The following is a 22,002-nucleotide window of genomic DNA, read 5'->3' as shown; positions in this document are numbered from 1 at the left end:
CCAACCATCATCACCATGATCTAAACCTTAATCTAAGTTCGAGGGTCTTCCAAATGATGATCCAAATGCCCACATTTCAATTTCTTGGAGATATGTGACACCTTTAAACACAATGGAGTCACAGACGATGCAATATGTTTAAGGCTTTTTCCTTTTTCATTAAAAGATAAAGCTAAAGTGTGACTAAATGCGTTCCCTACTAGATCGATCACAACATGGGATGACCTTGCACAAAAGTTTCTTGTTGAGTTCTTTCCTCTTGTTAAGACAACAAAAATGAGGAATGATATCATGTTATCCATAACTAAATTCTGAATCGTTGTATGAGGCTTAGGAAAGATATAAATATCTGCTTAGGCGATGCCCTCATCATGGTCTTCCAAAGTTGCTTCAAGTACAAACGTTCTATAATGAATTGAGTGGTCATGTTAGAACCACCATTGATGCTACTGCAAGATGAGCACTAATAACAAAGTCATTTGACAAGGCATATGACCTACTAAAGGAGATGACATCGAACAACTACCAGTGGCCAACGGAACAATCAATGCATAAAAGAATAGCTGGAGTTTATGATGTGGATGCCATTTTGACACTAGTAACACATGTAGTAGTTCTATTTAAGAAACTTGATTCTTTTGGTGCTAACTCAATTAAAAGTTATTTTGTAGTTTGTGACTATTGTGGATATGGACATGCTAGTACTCAGTGTTCATGTAGTACAAAGGTAGTTCAATTTGTTGGTTTCCTCAAGTCATGCAATTACAAATAAAATACGATTGAAAATATTAAAACTTGAGAACCTAAACCATGGATCACCATGGAGCACCATAGTCGGCTATGATATAAACAAAAATAATGGTTGTACCTTAGTGTGAAACCCATAATTCTCGTTACTTGGATAAATTAGACAATTAACTTGGTGAGCTTAGGAAATGCAAAGACTAGCCAAAGAACCTTAATTTCATCCTTAAGAATTCACAACTAAAGGTTATGGAGGTTGTGGAAGGGATTTAGAATGGGGTTAGGCCTTAAAAGGAACAATTTTTCCAAATTTAGACTGAAGAAGTTAATGATCGAACCTATGAAGTAAAATAGGGGAAGTTGATGCATTCTGATCCAAGATTGACTATAAACCCTCTATAGTCAATCCTATAAAGGAAAAATAAAAAGATACATAAACATTATGGTTCAGGATCAACTCTAGAACCTCTATAGTTGACCCTGGACTGCCTAAATAGCTTTAAATGGGCTTAAAAGCCTTAAAACCCAAGACTCACTCATTTTTCTCATATCTCCTTGGTCTTCCACCCATTTTCTCTCAAATTTTTCATCTTTCAAGACCTTCAAACTCCATCATTAAATCTTGGATTCTAAATGCTAAAAGGAAGGAGTTTCACTTCCAAAACTTGGTTTTGATGTTTTTTTTTCTTTCTCTAAAAGCTAAAAAATTATTCTCGATTTTTAAGATTTGGCTAGAGCTTTCCACTAGAAGCTCACCAAGGAGCAAAAAATAGTTAAAATAATTTGTTTACTTAATAGTATGAGGTTTGGATGAAAGATTGGTGGAAATCATTGGAAATGAGTAAAGATTAAATTAAGTTAGAAATAGGTATTCAATGTATTATGAAACTTTTATGGATTTTTGAGAATATTGATGATTAAACACCATTTTTAGGTGCTATTGGACTAAGTTGAATTATTAGAGAAGCTGAGAGGTGCCAAGAGGAAAAGGTATACTTCAAGAGGTGGATAGATAAGATGTTTTTAATTATTTTGATATAATTAAATATGCCTATTCTACAACCTTGCATTAAAACGTTTTTTGATGAACTTTGTGATGTGAACAATGGTTTCAAGTTTGTTTTATGAAATCTATGTATACTATGTAAATATGTGATTGTATATTTAGTTTTGAGTATAAGGGACAAGCCTTTCAATTATTTGATAGCTCAAAAATTGATATTTGTCTATGGATAATTGCTTGATTGATGATTTGAAAATTTGGAGTGAAAAATGATTAGTTTTTGTCTTTGAGATTGATGTTTTTTATTTAGTCTTTACTTCGAACTTCTATTGTATAAATGATTGAATTCATTTTATGTTTGAAAATGGACTTTGAACACTTTGACTTCATTTTGTTTTGAACCTTTTGATCTTAAATGTGAATGGATTCACTTTTTCATTTGGAAATGAATATTTAGATATTTGGAAACATAACACAAAATGTTTTAGTGGAGCCTACTTGAGTTATGGACTTGTAGCTAGTGACAGTAGCCACTAGCCATTGTGCACAATGTTTAGTTTTGATTGGTAGCTAATGGAGTCCTACCCTTTTGATTTGGTTTCATTTTGTAATTGATATGATCTTACCTCCTTTGATAAATAGTCATTGACTATCATGTATCTGACTACTTGGGTCCCACGACACACTTTGATTTGACTGTCCATGCTATCTAACGTTCCACAATCTATTTGAAATGATATTTGACACATGGACTTTGGATTTGATATTTGCATTCTCCCACAAAGCCAGCACTTAATTCACTATGGTGGGGTCTAAACTTTGGGCATAGGGTCACACTTATAGCCATAACTGTTAATACTATACGTTGAGATAAACCATAGTCACTAAACCAAGGCATTTCTAAACATACTTTAAATTTGAGCCATAACTTAAAACCATGCTCTCACGATATTCACAATCACCTTCAAGTATGTCAATCATTGACAATAATAAGTACAATTCAAATTTCAATCGGGCTACTCGATCCAAGTGTATCTTTCCATTCAATCACTACTCCATGGCTCATATTTTCACAACAATTGGGGTTCAATCATTCAAAGAACTCGTTCCCCAGCATTTTTAAACTACTCTATAATAGCATCCATATTCATTCACAATTCGAGAACTCAAATCATACTTAATAGCAATCTAATGCGTTTATCCCAATAGTTAATATCGGCAAATTTGCCAAGGTGCCCTAATCTTGATCTAGACTATACATGACTTATGTACATATTCCACCAATTAAATGAAATCCCTCTATGGGATATCTTCTTCCACATAATACACATAGATTCATAACTTGTACAATTCCAAAAATACGCTTACATACTCGGTAAGCTTTCAATAGTCCATGATCATGTAACCCACAATTTACAAAATTTGCTTTCTTTGGCAAGTACATCTCCAAAACATCAACTCGAATATACCTATTCCACATTTTATAATATGACAAACTCACTTTTAAGCATATGTTGCTACTAAACAATCTAGCACCACCATTGCAATACTCAATACAAGCCTTGTTAGGCAATGATCTCCAAATACCTATCATCCACAAAACATCAAATCGTACATCTTTTAGTGCTAGTTTCGCAATCACATATCAATCTTCATTTACTCAATATCCCTGGTAATTTGAAAAGGTGTTCGATGATAGGTCTTTTATTGCCTGCACTATAACCTCTCTCTTTGTATTGACTTTATGCATTCTGTAATGCAGCCAATCATGCCAATAAGGTAGGTATTTCACTTATTTATTACAACAACTATCTCTATAGTTGCAAATTCAAAAGCAAATCTTATTAAGGTAACTCCAAATGCTACTTTGATAACTAGGTTCAAAATCAAGATTGGTACACCTTTTGCAACAATCTTTCAATACATTATTACCTTCCTCATATTAGACACATGCCCTAGTATCAACTCTAGCACCCCAACAAATCAGAATTGTTTTAGGTGTAACACTAACACAAGGCACCCATGATAGTGTAACTCCAAACATCCAATTTGTTGCTAGAGATCAAAGTTATTGCTCACAGAGCTATCTGGTCCCAACGAACATAATAATTCTTCCCTATCCACTATGACCTCCAATCGCAGGAATATGTCCATACTTTAACTCCTTATTCAAAGCATCATGCCTAATTTTTCTCTCGGTGGCTCATGTCTCAGGGTGACATCTTTACCCGGACTGGAGCAACACCAATCAAATTCGAAACACTAAATTCAAAGGTAGTTTGGTTTACTAATAACATGAGAATTCATGCAACTTCTTACCCTCAACTTGTGCCACTGTCACAATGCAAAGACAAGGCTCTACACTAATAATGACACTCCATTGATAGACACAAAATGACCTAGGACATTCTAAGCCTAAGGCTCTGATAACAACTTTGTCATTACCCAAACCCAAGGATTCATGTCTGGTGCATGAGCTTGACAAGTGAAGCTTGCAAGACTTGAGCAAGCCTCAAAGTTTCTCCAAAAATACACACATTGACAATTCAAAACACAAATATTCATTTAATACTCAAATTCAAATACATAAGTGTTGCCTTTAGCACATAATTTGTACACAGTATTTAATATATGTCTTACACAGCTATACATTGGTCGCCATAGCTTGTTCGTATCATACAACCCTTATACAAATATTAATAGCAACATCATGCCCACACAAATCCCAAATACATATGGTTGAAAAACCAATACCATAAGCGGAAGCTAACATGGTTCAAACTTAGCGGAGTGGACCCATTGGGTAATAAACCTACCAGATGTCAAAAGAATCTATCAAGGGCAGAGTCAGCCACACATGGTACAACATAGAGATGAATCATCTAATACTCAATAAAGGGAAAGATTAACATAGCATAATAATTTGCATGCATATATATATATATGTACATATTTAGGCATTTCTAGCCATAAGACAATCATAATCAAACATCTCTAATTCAAATGTGCGAGAATCATCCTAATATCCGACATGCACATCTCATCATGCTATGCCTAGCCGTGATTGCACCTCAACAGCATTACACACATTCATGGTTACTCATATCCATGTCTCCATGACACCTGTATTAATTCACAGCTCACCCCTTTTAAAATTTGTCACTTAATTGGGCTCTATAGGCACACTAAAGTTATCGATTTCAACATCAAACTCAATATATAATTTACTTATCTCAGAGCTTTACATAAAAAATCAACCACATTTTAATCATACTTCTCCCATGTTAGGGGCACATCAATCAGCCCTAAAAAATCTCCACATAGGCATCTATACTATTAGGCTTACCCTTAAAGATGTAACAAAGTGATTATCCATAAGCACACACTAGTTGGCAAAGCAATATATCGATTTTAAATCATAATTATGAGCCTATCTAAGGCCATGTCATATTATTCACAAATCATATCACAATCTTTGAGTGATCCCCCTGCACATAATCACATCACACATAGTGACCAGCCGGCAAAGTCAAATCCTCAGGGATTAAGCCACTGACGGTGCATGTAATCATGCGTGTGCTAAAGCAATACACGAAGAATCAATTTGTCGTTCAAAATAATCTCCTAATAGATGGCATCACTTAGACTATTGTTAGATAAGTGGCATCATATACATAATCTTCATATGGAGTAATCTCTCAACGAATGGCATCACCCAAAGTAATCTCCACGAGTGGCATTAAAACACCGTAAATGAGAATCACAGGCAAGACTAACACCATCATCCCTGCTTACCACCATCCTTACAGGCACACACACAGTCCTAGGGGTAGGACTCCACTCAACCTTAAATTAGATCAACATCCAAAATTCACTCATCGGACGAAATATCATCAAACTCATGGGCCATCACTGCCTCTATACTTCACAAGCCATAATTTACATCATTAATCTGGCTCCATGGCCTTATATATGTAAACAACATACACCCCATATCATGGCTTAGTAGTTTTACATACTTAGGTAGCTTCGCCTCATAATTCGTAAGCAAAGTCATCGTGCCTTCCATAATTCCATATGTTAGCACATAAAACAACAAATGCCCTTAAATCTCTAAGGCATCAAATGTTCAAACTCTCTAAAAATCATTCGTCTTGAGTAATCCACTCCTAGAAGTTCATCATAATCATTAGACCTCCTAGTCTAGGCTTTAAAATTTGCCACCAAATAGCTTGCACGAAGACACACATACACAGCACATATAACATATATATATTGTTCTCTAGCCTAGGCACATTCATCTAGGCAATCATATTCACATACATATGTATAGTTCTCTAGCCTAGATATACTCATCTAGGCATTCATATAGAATTTAAGTACTATGCCAATGCATTCACCAATGCGTCTTGCATCACATGAATTATCTAAATAAATCCCACTCACAGTGACAATCGGAGGCACTCCTAAAGTTGAGCTACAATCCTTAGCCTCAAACCATCCTATAGCTCACCAACCCATTAGGTAGCTTTAACTTTCCCTTAAACACATCACAACATACAAATAATATTATTTCCTAGCTTTCGAAATTAGCCAGCTTTTCAAAAATAACCTAATTCCATAAATAAGCTAAAATCCTTCAACGATGAGCTAAATTCTTACCTTAATGGCTAGGTTGCCCAAGTCTTAGCTCCAAATCCTCAATAAACTTAAAAAAAGGGGATTATACCAAATTTGAAAATAATTAGGTTCGAGGTTATTAATCGATTAAATCAAAAATCAATCGGTATACGTCCAAATTGTTTTCCAAACTTTGATCTAGCTCAAAAAGAGCTCAAAATGGCATTTGAAGGCTTAGGGTTTCGAAAGGGGTAGAGAAAGAAAGAGAAAGTTCTTTTGTTTGTAAATAGGTGGACAACCTGAAACCTTTTTTATTTTTACCTTTGTCTAGGGATGTATCGATACATTTAGGAATGTATTGATACATTCTTAACAAAATCCCCTTAAATGTATCGATACATGAGGCCATGTATTGATACATGTCATTCAAATTGCTCTCTATCGATACTTTTTCCCTTGGTTGCTCTCGGCTTCAAATCTATCGATACACTTCGACAATGTATCTATAGATGTTCATTTAGCCAAGAATGTATCGATACATTGGGGAATGTGTCAATACATTTTCCCTAATTGGTAGATTTTTAGCATCTAAACATCCAAAAATCCAAGTTTAACACCCTAAAATCTTTCTTGCTTAAATCACAATTCACATAACCATTAAAACTCATATTTCTTGGACATATATCCTTAAATGCAATACCAAATTCAAATTAAAACCTCAAGCTATAGGATTTATCACATACTTCCATGAAAATTTGTCTAAGTGTCAATATGCATACTCGCATATAGTTAGCATATTTAGCATATCATCACAGTCTTCAAGACTCAATATATTTCATTAATCATTTTTAGTTAATTTATTTTACACTGAAAAGTAAGGGTGTTACAGTTCCTAAAAGCAGTAGCACTATTTTAACCTAAGGAAAAACACTTATGAAGCAACGTCTAAAATCTAAAAGCAGGCAAGAAAATGTAGAACTAAAAAATAGGAAAAGAAAGAAAATGCACAATGAAAACTCAAATGCCGGAAAATTAACTCAAAAAAATTGAACATCGAAGCATACTCGAAAGTTACAGCACCGTTTCAACCCAAAGTAAAACACCTATGAACCAATGTCCAAAATAAGAAAAAAGCATGAATATTTCAACAACAACAACCCCAAGAGCAGAAAAAAATAACGTAAGTTGGAAGAAAAGAAAGGAAGACCTTGAAGTCAAAAACAGCCTGAAGGAATAGTACAATGTCAAAACATGAAAGCAATGATGGACAATGGTACAGAAGACATCGTACCTCAAGTCAAACAAACAAAAGGCACAAGCCATTTTAAACCATAGATTAGGTAGGCCATACAGGGAGCATTTGTGGACAATTTCCAATGAAAGAAAACTGACTGATGTGAATGTCTAAAGAAGCAACATTTATTTCAATTCAGTTTAAAATCTATTCCAATTCTATCTTACTAACACAATCACAAAACCCAACCCATACATACCTTGAAAATGGAAGACACCCATCCAATAATTATAATTCAAATAAGGTATCCAACAAACGTATGCTCATTTGTTAAACTCAAGTCCAAAGACAAGCTGTCACATCCCATTTTATGGTGGGATATGACTAGCACATGGACCCAGAAAGCTACAGCCCATTAAGCCCGAGCAAGCCCCATTCCATTCATTCATTAAACACTGATAATCATGTGCGGAAGCATAAAATAATCATCCATAAGCATGCATTGTCAAAAAATGCATGCAACCATAAGCAACAATATACAATTATGGAACTTCTTAACATAAACAACATAAGTGCAGTTATCTCATATATCATCAGAATACAACAATATCATGCAAAATATCTTATAAACATTTATCAACACCCTTCAGTGTCCATGAAGGGTTTTGAGACATCAATGCACATTTAACCATAACATTCATTAAGTAAAATGCCAAATATCGGCTATATCATCATAACATGTTCAATATCCATAGATATAATTATAAAGTAAAGACCAGCTCACCAAAAAAACATGACCTAACTCTTTAGGCATCTAGTAGGCTGCTAGACACCTATAAAAGGAAGAAAAATGGATCATGCCTCCGTGAGTCAAGAATCGATACTTATCCATATAAACCCCAAACTATGGGCAACTTTCTTTGATCTTTTTGTAAGTAATGTGAACTACTCATGTACACAAGATCATCGAAAAGAATTTGATCATAACATTTTGTAATCATCTCCCAATCCATATAACCCAAGTAAACATTTATCAATCCATATAACTCAATAATCAATATCCAATCCATGAAACTCAACCAATGCATTGGAACTTATTCTGTCTAGTAATTTATCTTAGATATCTTATAACTTAAAGTTTAACCTACCTTTCAATCAAACATTTGAGCACAAAAAGCAATCACAAGTACCATCACAATAACAAGAGTATTATGTAATAATCATGAATGAAATGGGGATGCCTGCTTGGTCCTAGCCCATATCTAGGCCTTAGTGATTGGCACATCGACCTCACTCATGTTGAGCATTGTCATATGTAATGGAGATTGCTCCATACATATAAACGGGAGTTAACACCACGTGTGGAATATTACCTCACACTGTGTGGAATGCCATCATCTATCATACTAGACGCATTCACCACGTGTTAAATGTTGCCTCACATCGTGTGAAACACCATCATCCATTATACTAAATGCATTCACCACGTGTGGAATGTTACCTCATACCCTGTGAAAATGCTTGGAAACATTTTTATACAAAACATTATATATATATATATCAATATATTTTTAGCACATAATCATCTCAAGTAAACTTATACTACATGTTTAACCTTCTTATAAGGTATGTAGAACTACATCACATATTATCCTAAAGAACCATGTTTCACACGGTCTAATATTGCTCACATAAAGTATATCATAAGTTTAATGGTGGGAACGTCTACCTCCACCAAAACATCCATGAGTTTTAATTTAATTCTCATTTTCCATCTAAATGGAATTAAAGTTTTTGAAGTATAATGGTTGAAAAAGGCTTGTCCCCCTTATTGAAATCTAATAGATAGTAGAATATTTATGTACATAGTAGATTGGTAAACTAGTTGAAAATCATTTGTGTCATCTCACATAATAAATCATCATCAACTCAAATCCTTCAATCATACTTTTTGAAATCTAGTTGAAAACATTAAAGTCAAATCCTTTGATAAACCATCTTTTGAAACAATAATTCATCATGCATAAATAATCATTTCCATAGAAATAATGTTCACTTTGAAAATACTTGAAGAGCTATATCCTCTCACCTTCGAAATGTTGACCTTTACAAAAAAACAAGACTTTACTCCAACAAATTCCTTGAAGCTTTCAACCATTTCTAATCATTTAACAATCATCATAATCATTACTTAGACTACCAATCTCATAATAATCATTGTAAGCCCTTTCGAAACTATTTGGATTGAACTAAAATAAACTTTGTAGCTTAAACCCATTACTACTTAACATAATAAATACTTAGAAACCCATAAATCCTTTATCTTTACCTTAGATGAGCTTTGATGCTAAAGAAAATCACAAAATCTTAGAGCTTTAGTGTTCAACAAAAAATCTGGGCATAAAAATAATATTTTTAATGTTGAAAAATTCATAAATCAAGATTTAAAAGTTGAAAGGTGTCACCTTTGTTTGAAAAAACCAAAACCAAGGTGCCAATCTTCCAAAATAATAATTTAGGGTGAAAATGGGTTTGAGGGAGCTTAAAGTTGCTAAAAAACTAATGAGAGGCAACTTAGAATGAAAAACCCTCGAGGTAGGGGTTACATTTATACTATGAGATGTAAAAAATACCTTTTTTTCTTTTTATTTTTTCAAAAATCCACAAAATGTATTATACAATTGGCAATATATTGATACTTTTGGTTTTGGAAAATTGTATCTATACATTACAAAAATATATCGATACATGTTCAACAAAAACCCTTTCTAAGCTAAATTTATTGATACATCATGAGCATGTATCGCTACATTTGAGACAAAATGCAATTTTTGAGACAAATTAGCTATAAAACCTGTCCAGCTTACTTACATTAAAAACCATTCAAGTAAATGTCATCATTTTTACTTCTTTCCTTTTTTATGTCCTCATTTTTACTTCTTTCTTTTTACTTTTCATTTACTAAAGAAATTAATGTAAATAAGGAAACACCCCCTATTTGGATTCATTAAAAATATCAACAAAATCAAAATCCATAAGAATCAAAATTTAAATTTTAGTTTCAAGAACAAAAATGAAAAAGTTTGACTGAAATTAAATTTGTGACTCTCATTTACCATAGCAAACATATTCCAAAAATTATGAAAAAATCATTTTTGGTAATCTAAATATCAAGAGAACCATTATTGCCATTTTTTATAATCTAAAAGACTATTCTAAAAAAATTACATATTTTGACCCCTTCTAAACTTAGAAGAATTTCTACTTCAATAGTGATAGCCAACTAAGGTGACAATAAATTCTTTTTGAAGGTTAAAACTAAATTTGATGTTGAAAATATGAAATCTACGTGTTTACCTAAGGATTTTCTAATTTATTCTCCTACATCAAGGTGGGGTTTCACACAAACCAAACAAAAGGCTTAGAAAAAGGCCTGCGAAACGCCAAGTCCACCTGCTAAATTGAAGTCTAAACCCAAGCTTAAGATTAAAACAGAGTCTAAATGCCACATGTCACAAAAAGGGGCCACGACATGACCAAACTTGGAAAACATCTTTGTGTATTCCTTTTATATATGTTATAGATATTTACATTTAAAAGGACATAAATTTTAAAAAATATTAAATCATTGAAATAGTTTTTCTCTTTAATGTGGAACATTTATTAAGATGATATACACATATTTATCTATTCCTTTATTTTATGAGATTAGATTTACAAATAGAAATTAAAATCATGTAAAAAAAATATAATCATAATCAAATAACTTTCACATAGAATGTTCTTGAAACAAAAAGAATAAACAAATTAGTTAAATAAAAAATTAAACAAAATACATATAATGTGTAAATATATATAAAATTAGATATCTGTATATGATGGGAGTTGAACCTAAAATGCAATGATATCATGACATTAAAATTTTATTTATTTTTGAATGATATCTTTACTTTTTTATAATTATGAATTAGTGATTAGGTGTGAGTTTGTGAGTTTTTGCGTATGCTTTCTTTTTTTTTTATTTGGTTAAAAATATTACTTATTATATATATATATATAAAATAACAAATCTATACCTATATATAAAAGGAAGTTAATACGGATTGTTATGGTTTTAACATATGGCGTTTGCTCTGATTACCATGTGGCTCTAATATGGGGTTTTCTTTGATTGCCGCGTGGCTTTAATTTTTGCTTTGATTGCTGCCTTGTTGGGATAGTTAGGGAATTTTATTGATTGCTGCCTTTATGAGCCACTTGGGTCTATATTGAATGCTTAGGGAATTTGGTTGGGTGGGCTTTTGTTTAGGGTTTGGGTATTTGGATAAGGAGTGGGCCATTTTTTAAGGCAAGGCAAGCGGGGAAAGGTTTCTTTATGTACCTGTGCTTTTTTTTTTTCTTACTTTCTGTCTTGCCTTGTCGTCAAGAATGGACTTTCCAACTCCCTATGTGTTTCTTTCTCTCATTTTGTTTCTTGATTTGTTTTTAGATTAATCATTTGTTGATTTTCCAAATTTGGTTGTATTGGCTTCTGGTTGCTTAAGCTGCTGACTCTTTTCAATAGATTTTTTATTAGCTTCTATAATTGATCATATTTAGGAACTTGACAAGGGTTTATGTGTCTATTCATTAGCAAAATTTTGACTCATTTCTTATTGGCTTGGTTTACTCAAATCTGTGCTCAATGATTTTGTTGAATTTTTTGAGTTTTTCCCTCTAGTCATGTATGTCTCTTTGGGTTCCTTCACTAGGATTGGGATTTGTACCCATTTGATTAACATTGTACCAATGGTCAACATGTCGTCGCTATGGATTGGTTTAGTGTTTTGAATAGTCGATGATGTCATTTCTATGTCCATCAATGATATTTTATTAGATGATTTGGGATTTTTTCCTTTCCACAAGTTTCATTTTTTTTTATTTAAGTTCTCTATTTTCTTTGTTTTACTTTCCTTTCATCTCTTTATTTCATTCGTTTTCCTTATTTCAGGTTGATAAATCTCCCCCTTTCTGATTATTTCTTTTAGTATAAAATGGTTTTTATTTGTCTAAACTAGATTTACGTTTTGTTTTTCCTGTGTTGAACCTATTTTTTTAGCTCTCTTTCATATTTATATATATTCTCTATCTGATGTTCTTTAGATGTTTAATTTTGTCATTGTTTTTACTGATGATTTTTTTATTTTGTATTTTTTATGTGTTTGTATAAAAAATCTAATTATGTAGGAATTAATAAAGTTTATAGCTACATGTTTTATGACTACTTTTGCTTTTTTTTTTCTATTCACATGGGCTTCTAAAAAAAATTGTGAAAATCTTACTATTTTTTCTTACTTATTCTTACTTATTTTTGTTATTTATGTCCTTTTTTGCTTACTTATTCTTCTTTTTTTCTTTTTATGTTACTTTTGCCGATTTAGTTCTTGATCGTTGTCGCCATTCTATTTTTATTATTTAGTTTTGTTTATGTTTTGTTCTTTTTCTCTACATATTTTAGTTTAATAGTTTGTTTTGTTTGGTTGTTTATTTTGAATGAGAATCCCGTAATTGGCTTTATGAATTACTCTTATTGACTTTATCTTTATTTTTGTTTTGCAGGAAACTTCAATCGATAGGCTTTGTGTTTGTTAATTGTATGAAATTGTTAAATTTGATTGTTCGAGTTTTGCTATTTTAGTTATCATTTTGTTATTTTATTGTTTGAAATTTAATTTTTTTAAAAAAATATTTGAAAAAAATTGTGTGATTTTTTCATTGTTATTTGCCTTTTGAGTTCTACACGATTCATTATCATTTTCTTGATTTAGTTTGCTATCATTGTTATCATGCTGTTTTTTATTGTTAGTCATTTGATTTTTTAAAATTAAATTTGAAAAATATTATATGATTTTTCCATTGTTACTTACCTTCTGAGTTCTGCTCAATTTATTATCTTTTTTCTTATTTAGTTTGCCATCGTTGTTGCCATGCTATTTTTATTATTTAATTTGAATAAGATTTTTTCCATGTTTTTGGTTTTAGTTTTTGTTGCTTTGTGATTGTTGACTATGTGCTCCTTTTTTATCTTTAAAAAAAATTTATATCCTTTTCTCATTCAACCTTTCATGAAAAAAATAATATTATATTTCTATTGTTATTCTAATTTTTTCTGTTGCTTCCTAATTTTATTCTTAATCATTTTAGCGTTATTGTTAAAAACATTAAAAAGTTTTTTTTATATTCTTGCTATTATTTGTCATTTACCTTCTGTTAAATCCATTATCTTTGCTTTAGATTTCTTTCTTAGTAGTTTCTGCCATGTCATTTTTCTATTCAATCCAGTTGTTCTTTTTTATTTATATGTGTCCCTCTTTTGACTTTTATTTTTTGCTGTTCTGTATATGATGTTTAATTACAATGTATTTTTTTGTTGTATTTTAAATATGTGAATGTGCTATTTTTTTTGAACACTTATTTAAGGTTCATATATTTGTCTTATTGTTTGATTCATGCTTTTCTTATCGTAGTCTTTTCCTTGGTTGAAAGATAAAAAACGGTGAAGATTAACAGCCTATATTATAACATAACCTTTACATTTTGATTAATTTGTTCTTTAATTCTTGCATATTTCTATCTCTGAGTTTTGTTGTTTGCTTGATCTATTCTAAAAGCTTTGATTGTTACTCTATGTGTTATTTATATCTATAATGCTACCTGGTCTAATTAAGTCTAATTTGTTATAATGGATAGGCCCACTCAATTGAAACAAAATAAAATAATAGGTTACAAATATTAAAAGCTAAAAGAATTTCTAAACGTAGTCAAACTTTTAATGCCCATCTGTAATCATCTTATAATAACACTCGATATCCCATGCGAGATGATAAAATTTCACCTCAACTCAATCATGTGAATATTTTATGAAATATACACTCACAAATTCCTAGTCATGTCTCACAATCTAATGAAGCATTCAATATTATTAATGTGCTTGTTGGAGGGCATGTAATTGTTCATTCCACAGTAAATCCTCAAGGTGAGTTGGTCACTATATTGGTCGAATTAACAACTGGTTTATGCAATGTTGATTAGTCCGATCTTATATATGAAGCAACATATATGAAGCAACACAATATAATTTTGAACTTTCTTTACAGCTAGTACCAGTAATTATTCTGCAAGCAATGCTAGGTTCGTTATTGAAAATATTCATTTAGATCATCAGTTTAGTGATTCCTAATTTGCTCAAGCAATGCCTACTAATCCTTTGAATACCAATGTTACTAGTAAAGTTTTTTTCTTTATATACTTTATAAGTTGGTGATTTTATTTAGTATTTGATTTAGTCATATACATTTTTTACAATCGAAATTATTAATCACTACTAAACTGAGAAGTTCTTGACCAAAAAATCTTAGAAGACGCATCGGAAATCTTCCTTATTATTGTTCTAACTACATAGTTGAAACTCAACTGTCACTTAAGGAAACCTCATGAATCCAATTAAGTAAGTTAAATTATATTAAAAAATTAATATTCAATTATTCTAATGTGTTTGATTAATATCATCATTAATGAATATTTACTTTTGCTGATGATGCATATCATAGGAAATCAATCCACTACTTTATGCTTAGAAGGCCCTAACTATATACGTCATTTTTGCTTGGCTTACATGTGGTATGAAAAAAGGTCTAATATATCAAGAGAAACTAAGAATTGACTCACAGCCAAACTATAGATTACCAAGTACTTCAGAGATAGCTACTTTGATAGTAGTTGACTTTGGAATATATGATGGAAATCAATACATTATAGTTGATCATGTTAGTAAAGGTCTTAAACGAATTAGTGAACCACACCCTTCTTTTGTAGCTATGCAATACTTGCTTCTTTTTCCTTATTGAGAAGACAAGTATAGAACTAATATGAACTATGTTGATTCACCAATAAGGGAAAAACCAAAACAAAAATATATTACAATGCAAGAATACTATATATATATATATACAACTCAACAACGGATGACTTTTAAAAATACATTGTTAAAAGGCCGTAGGTTGTTTCAACAATTTTTAATTGATACATGTGTAATGATTGATAAGAAATATTATTATTATAAGAAATAAAAAAATTATGATCAAAGTTGTATAAAGGATTAAAAGATACTTTTGTAAAAGGTGACAATAATGCAAATAGTATAGGAAAATATATAATTTTACCTTCAAGTTTTGCTAGTAGTGTTGGGTATTTGTTGTAAAACCATCAAGATTTCATAGCCATTTATAAATACTATGGTTGTCCACATCTTTTTATCATATTTACATGAAATGCTAAATGAAAAGAAATACAAGCTGGATTAAGTTTAATATCAAACCAAAAACTAGAAAATAGGCTTGATATAACAACAAAAGTTTTTCGACTCAAGCTTCGTTATTTGATGGAAGATTTGATGAAGAATCAACACTTTGGTCTTACTATAGCTGGTAAGGTAAAATTATTTATCATTTGTTTTCTTATTAAAAAATCAATATGAATAATTTTTTTACAGCTTACTGGGGTTTTAATACTAAGAACTAGTCATAACTTTTGATTTTTCAGTCACTTACACCATTGAATTTCAAAAAAGAGGATTACCACATGTACATATCCTACTTTAACTCCATCCTAATCACAAATGCTCATAACTTGAAGACATAGACAAAATCATTTTGGTTGAACTACCCGATAAATCTTTAGATCTTATCGCATACCCAACTGTTGTAGAATTCATGGTCCATGGACCATGTGGTTCTGCACACCTAAACTCTCCTGTATGATTAAAGGTTATTGTTCCAAATTTTATCCAAAAGACTTCCAAACAAGAACTATGGCTACTAAGGATGGATTTTCAATTTATAGAAAGAGAAACATGCGGCACAATATTATAACAAAGAATAATATAGAATTATAGAATTAGATAATAGATATGTGGCTCCTCATAACATAAATGCGGTTGTTAAATATCAGGCAAACATTAATGTTGAAGTTTATGACCAATTTAGAGCTATAAAATACCTATTCAAGTACGTCAACAAAATACCTGATACATCGTAAGTTATATTAGAAAACATAAACACAAATACTCAACAGAACTTCCAAACAATTAACTCAAAAAACTCTGAAAATAGATAATATACATTTATTGATATAAATGAATTTAAAATGTATTTGGACTGTAGATACTTATTAGCATACAAAGCATGTTGGAGATTTTTTTCTTTTCCAATATACCATAGAGAGCTAGCTATACAAAGGTTAGTAGTTCATTTACCTGAAGAATAAAACATTTTTTTTCTTGACAATAATAGTATATCCAGAGTTATACATAGACCAAATATTAACAAAACTACATTCACTGAATGGATGAATTGCAACAAATATGATGAAACTGGTAGACATTTATTATATATAAATTTTCTCACAAAGTATGTTTAGCATCAGTAATACTATAAGTGGAAAAAGAGAAAATAAAGTACGTCTATAGGTAGAATCAATTATTTACACCTTGCAACATGAGAATTATATTATTTGCATATGTTATTAAATGTGGTTAGAGGCACAACTAGCTTTGAACATATTAAGATTATAAATAGTATTACATATCAAACTTATCAAAAAGCCCATTTTAGGATTATTAGAAAATGATCGACAATGTAATGATGCATTACTTCAAACATCTTAATAGGCCTCCAACAAACAATTAAGACATTTGTTTGTAACCATAATTATTCTTTGCCAAGTAGCTAATCTTATTACTATTTGGCAAACTAGCTAGAAATTATTTTCTGAAGATATTAAGTATAAGATGAAACATGCCTTCAAAAACTTACACTATAAGATTCCTGAAAATAATCTTAAAAATTACGTCTTAATAGCTTTATAAGATCTCTCTAATAAAAATTATTACCTTTTGTCTAAATATCAATTACCTATGCCAAACCAAGAAACTGTCATTTATTATCGAGATAAGCTACTACATGAAGAAATGAATTACAAGTTATTCGATTTGAAATAATTACATTTAAAATTACTATCAAACTTAAATCCTAAATAGGAACAAATATACCAATCTGTTAAATAATCAGTTGACAATAATGAAGGATGTATGCTATTTATATATGGACATGGAGGTGTAAGCAAAACTTACCTATGGAATACAATCATGTCAACAATAAGATCAGCAGGGAATATGGTACTAATTGTAGCTTTTTAAGTAATAGCTTTGCTTTTACTACATAGAGGTCAAACCACCCAATTTAAATTCAAAATCCCTTTTACCATTAATGAATGCTCAACCTATCAAATTAAAAAGGAACACAACTAGCTAGACTAATTAAAGTTTGTAGTTTAATAGTAAGGGACGAAGCACCTATGGTCCAAAAATATTATATTAAAGCTTTAGACAAGACTTTAAGAGACATTCTCAATGAAGATAATGATGAATTTGTTGACAATCCTTTTGGAGGAAAAACTGTTTTCTTTTGTGGAGACTTTAGGCAAATTATACCTATTGTAGAATCTTGTCATAAAATAGATATTATCAATGCAGCTATAAATCAGTCAACATTGTGGTCACAATGTAAAGTATTTAGATTGAAAATGAATATGAGATTATTAAGGCTTGACTTAATTGAAGAAGCAAAAAAAGAAATTCAAACTTTTACGCTGTGGCTATTAGACATAGGTGATGGAAACCTTCAGTCATCCTCAATAAAATATCATGATGATGAATGTGATTACATATAATTATTGAATGATTTACTAGTACCTATCATGAATGACCTTATTAAAGACATAATTTTAATTGTTTACAATGATTTTGAAAAAAAAATGCAAATTCTGATTACCTCAGACCAAGAGCTATGTAACACCCTATAACGTGACAGTTGATGCAACAAACACATGTTCATTAGGTTTTATTCCTGGAACTACAAAAATACACTTTAGCAGTGACTCAATAACCCGATCAACTGATCAAGTATTAGACCATCAATTACTATACCCAACAGAGTTTTTAAGCTCTGTAAAATTTTCTGGTATATCAAATCATGTTTTGCATTTAAAGATTGGTGTTGTTGTTATATTACTAACCAAAATTTTGGATTATGTAATGGAACAAGGCTCATAATCACACACCTAGCCCTTAAAATTATTGAAGGACAAGTGATTTCCTTAAGTGCAACAAACATAAAACATTTTATACCAAGAATACTTCTAACAGCAAAAATTTACAAATAATCCTTTATCTTTACCAGGAAATAATTTCCATTAAAGTTATCCTATGGAATGACTATCAATAAAAGTCAAGGAAAAACACTAGATAAGATAGGCATATACCTACTTAACCTATATTTACGCATGGATAACTGTATGCAGCTCTTTCGAAAGTTATATCTCGAAAAAGCTTACATATTATAGCAATAGATGAGAATGCTCACCTATCATTGAAATGAAAAATATTGTCTTCCAAGAAGTATTTCATAATTTGTTTTAAGGTTTGTCAAGAAATTTATGTCGAACTTTATGTTAATTTTGATTCTTAAATTTATTATCACTTTTCTTCGAAATATAACTATTCTCATGTCTTCAATGATTATCACATGCTAGCCTCCCACACCAAGTATTCCTAAAGTCATACAATTTTTATATTAATAAGAACTTATGATTCTTTTATTTTCAATACAACATAAAAATGCTAGATGAATTTCTTTAAGATTTATAATTTTTCTAACAATGAACATTAATCAAAGTAAGGATAATTCGTATATGGCAGCCCATTGACCCATCTAGGCCAAACACGTAGGTGAGCCTCGATTTTCTTGCTGTTGATGCTAAGATTTATATAATTTATATATCAGAATATTCAACAATTTATTAAAAATAACTTAGTTTATATTTTTGTTAATTCATTAGTCAACATTTGCAAAATACATAATATTTCAAATCATTTACTTCAAAATGAATTCTACATGAATATTTACTTCCAATATTAATATTTAAGTTTTATTCCCAAACATATAATAAAACTATTCATTTTATATCTTTTACACTTAATTCAAAACAATTTCTATTATTCATTCATTGTTGACATTCTAAACATTCATGTTATTAACAAACAGAAAATGCAATGCATTACATGATTTGGAGTGTAGATGTATCACAATTTCAGCAATAACTAAGAGAAGAATGTCTTTATCAAATCAAGAAATTTCAGATAAATAACAAGAAGACTACTTTCAACCCTATTCCCTTGAATATCACGACGTGTTTATCAAGAATACAATAATCTACCCAATCAATGAAAGTTTGGATCCCTACTTAGCATGGTTTTTCAATTTTGTCACCATCGATCAACTCAATAGCTGAATCTGTAATGACGTAATTCTGACAGGTAATATGTACTTTTATAATACTCAGCTTATTTTCAATTTTACACTACACAAATATTAACATTAGTTTCTTAAATACTTCTATTATATTACAAGACTTATTGGAGTGTTTAAATTGATGGCAACTATAAAGAAAGTTTGTCTATAGAATAAAATAAATGATGTCAAGAAGCGAGATCTTTTTCTTAAAGACCTCAAGTATGACAAAAAAGAAAACCTAATGTTCATTCAATTGTGCTATTACTTATAACTACATTACGGCTCTTTTCATAGTAGAAAGACGTTAGGAGTTATTCTTTATGGAGATAAAGCAGAAGAAATTGATCAAGATAACTTTTTTGATGAAGTAATCAGTCCAATCATCATTTTGGTTGCAACAACAATCAAAAAATACATGAGCAAGTATATAACAGTAAACAGAAACTAATTGATTCATTTCAATCAACATCTAAGTCAACATGACTATTTGTATAGATACCCTTTACCTTGTTTCTTGCTCAGCTACAAAAATACAAGTAAATTGTGACACACCACAGACTTTGCTTCACAAATACAAGTAATATCTATAGCTCAAATGTTTCAACTTGCTGAGATATTGATTTTTCAAATTTTTTGTCATTCATTGTGAAAAATAAATCTATAAAGACAAAAAATATTTATTTAGTGTCCAAATTATAGGTATACAACTGCATCCCCACAATTTCTAGGGGAATCAAACGAAATTAAACACACAACCATAATTGAGATCAATATTGCAGAGCCAACCAAAGTGCAAGTAAACAAAACATACCTCACACGATTATAAACATCATTATCACATTAAAATACACTAACAACTCAAACACATTTTAGGAAAGTATATTCAAATTCAAAGCAACAATTGTTGACATTGATTGTACTAATGGATGGTATTATAACTCTTGTAATGAGTGTGGAAGTTCATTACGATTTTGTGCTGGAAAGTACTAGTGCATAAGCTTGAAAAGAAGGAACCTTAGCCAACGTAAGTAAATCAACAAACTTTTACATTCATTATTCATATTATCTAATAAATGACTATTTTTACACATTCTTAAACTCATTAATATTTAATCTGTCTTTATAGCATTAACACTATTATATTTTTCTACATTTTATTTAATGTCTCACATTTCAAAGCTTGCCACCTGTGTTTATATGGAATGCTTCAAAACTTTATTTGGTTGGGCTTTTGTTTGAATATTAGGTATTTAGATAAATAGTTTGGGCTATTTTTTAAGGAAAGGCGGGTAGAAAATTGTTTCTTTGACTACCCGTACATTTCTTTTCCTTACTTTCTGTCTTGCCTTGTCGTAGAAAATGGTTTTTTAGACTCTCTATGTGTTTCCTTCTTTGACTTTGTTTTTTCTTTGTAATATTTTCTACCATCTTATTTTTCTCTTCAATATTGCTTTCCTTATTTGTATGCTACATTACTTTGACACTTAGTTTTTGATATTCTGCTTAACTCGACTATCATAGTTGAATATGTGCATGTTTTTTTGTTGCTGATTACCTATGCTTTGAATCATGTTCAACAATTGTAACATTCACATGTTTGCGATGTGACTTTTTTTCATGCCTTATTATATATGATTTTTAGTTAATATACATATTCTTTTCTTCTCCATCATTGTTTGTTTGTTTCTTACAACCAACATTGAAATTTGATTTTACTTGAAATTACTTAATAAAATTATCTACACAATATGTATCTTAATTCGATACTCAAGATTCCTAAAACACAACAGTTTAAACAACTAAGGCTTAATGAACTAACATATCTATAATTTATGAAAACTTTAACTCTTTGTCCTTCAATTCTATTCTCTCATGCACTCATCTATTTTAAACAAAACATTTTATAATTTTTGACTGACATTTTCTTAATTATCTATTGTGATAATTAATACTATCAACAAAAATCAAACACTATGGTTGATTTGCTACAACTACTACATACAGCTTATTTT

At 30.6% G+C, this 22,002-nt stretch overlaps 1 non-coding gene across 1 annotated transcript; it reads right to left on the bottom strand.

The window, feature by feature from the left end:
- Positions 1–273: 273 nt before the first annotated feature.
- Positions 274–378, bottom strand: LOC149526539 (small nucleolar RNA R71). The gene has a single exon (XR_016351912.1). It is a non-coding gene; the product is annotated as a small nucleolar RNA R71 (small nucleolar RNA).
- Between the last annotated feature and the right edge of the window lie 21,624 nt (positions 379–22,002).

Source organism: Theobroma umbraticum, unplaced genomic scaffold, assembly GCF_002168275.2.
Source record: "Theobroma umbraticum cultivar Fairchild unplaced genomic scaffold, ASM216827v3 scaffold_55.0, whole genome shotgun sequence".
NCBI lineage: Eukaryota > Viridiplantae > Streptophyta > Magnoliopsida > Malvales > Malvaceae > Theobroma > Theobroma umbraticum.
The sequence above is the reverse complement of the archived record's forward strand: the minus strand, read 5'-3'. Positions and strand labels throughout refer to the sequence as shown.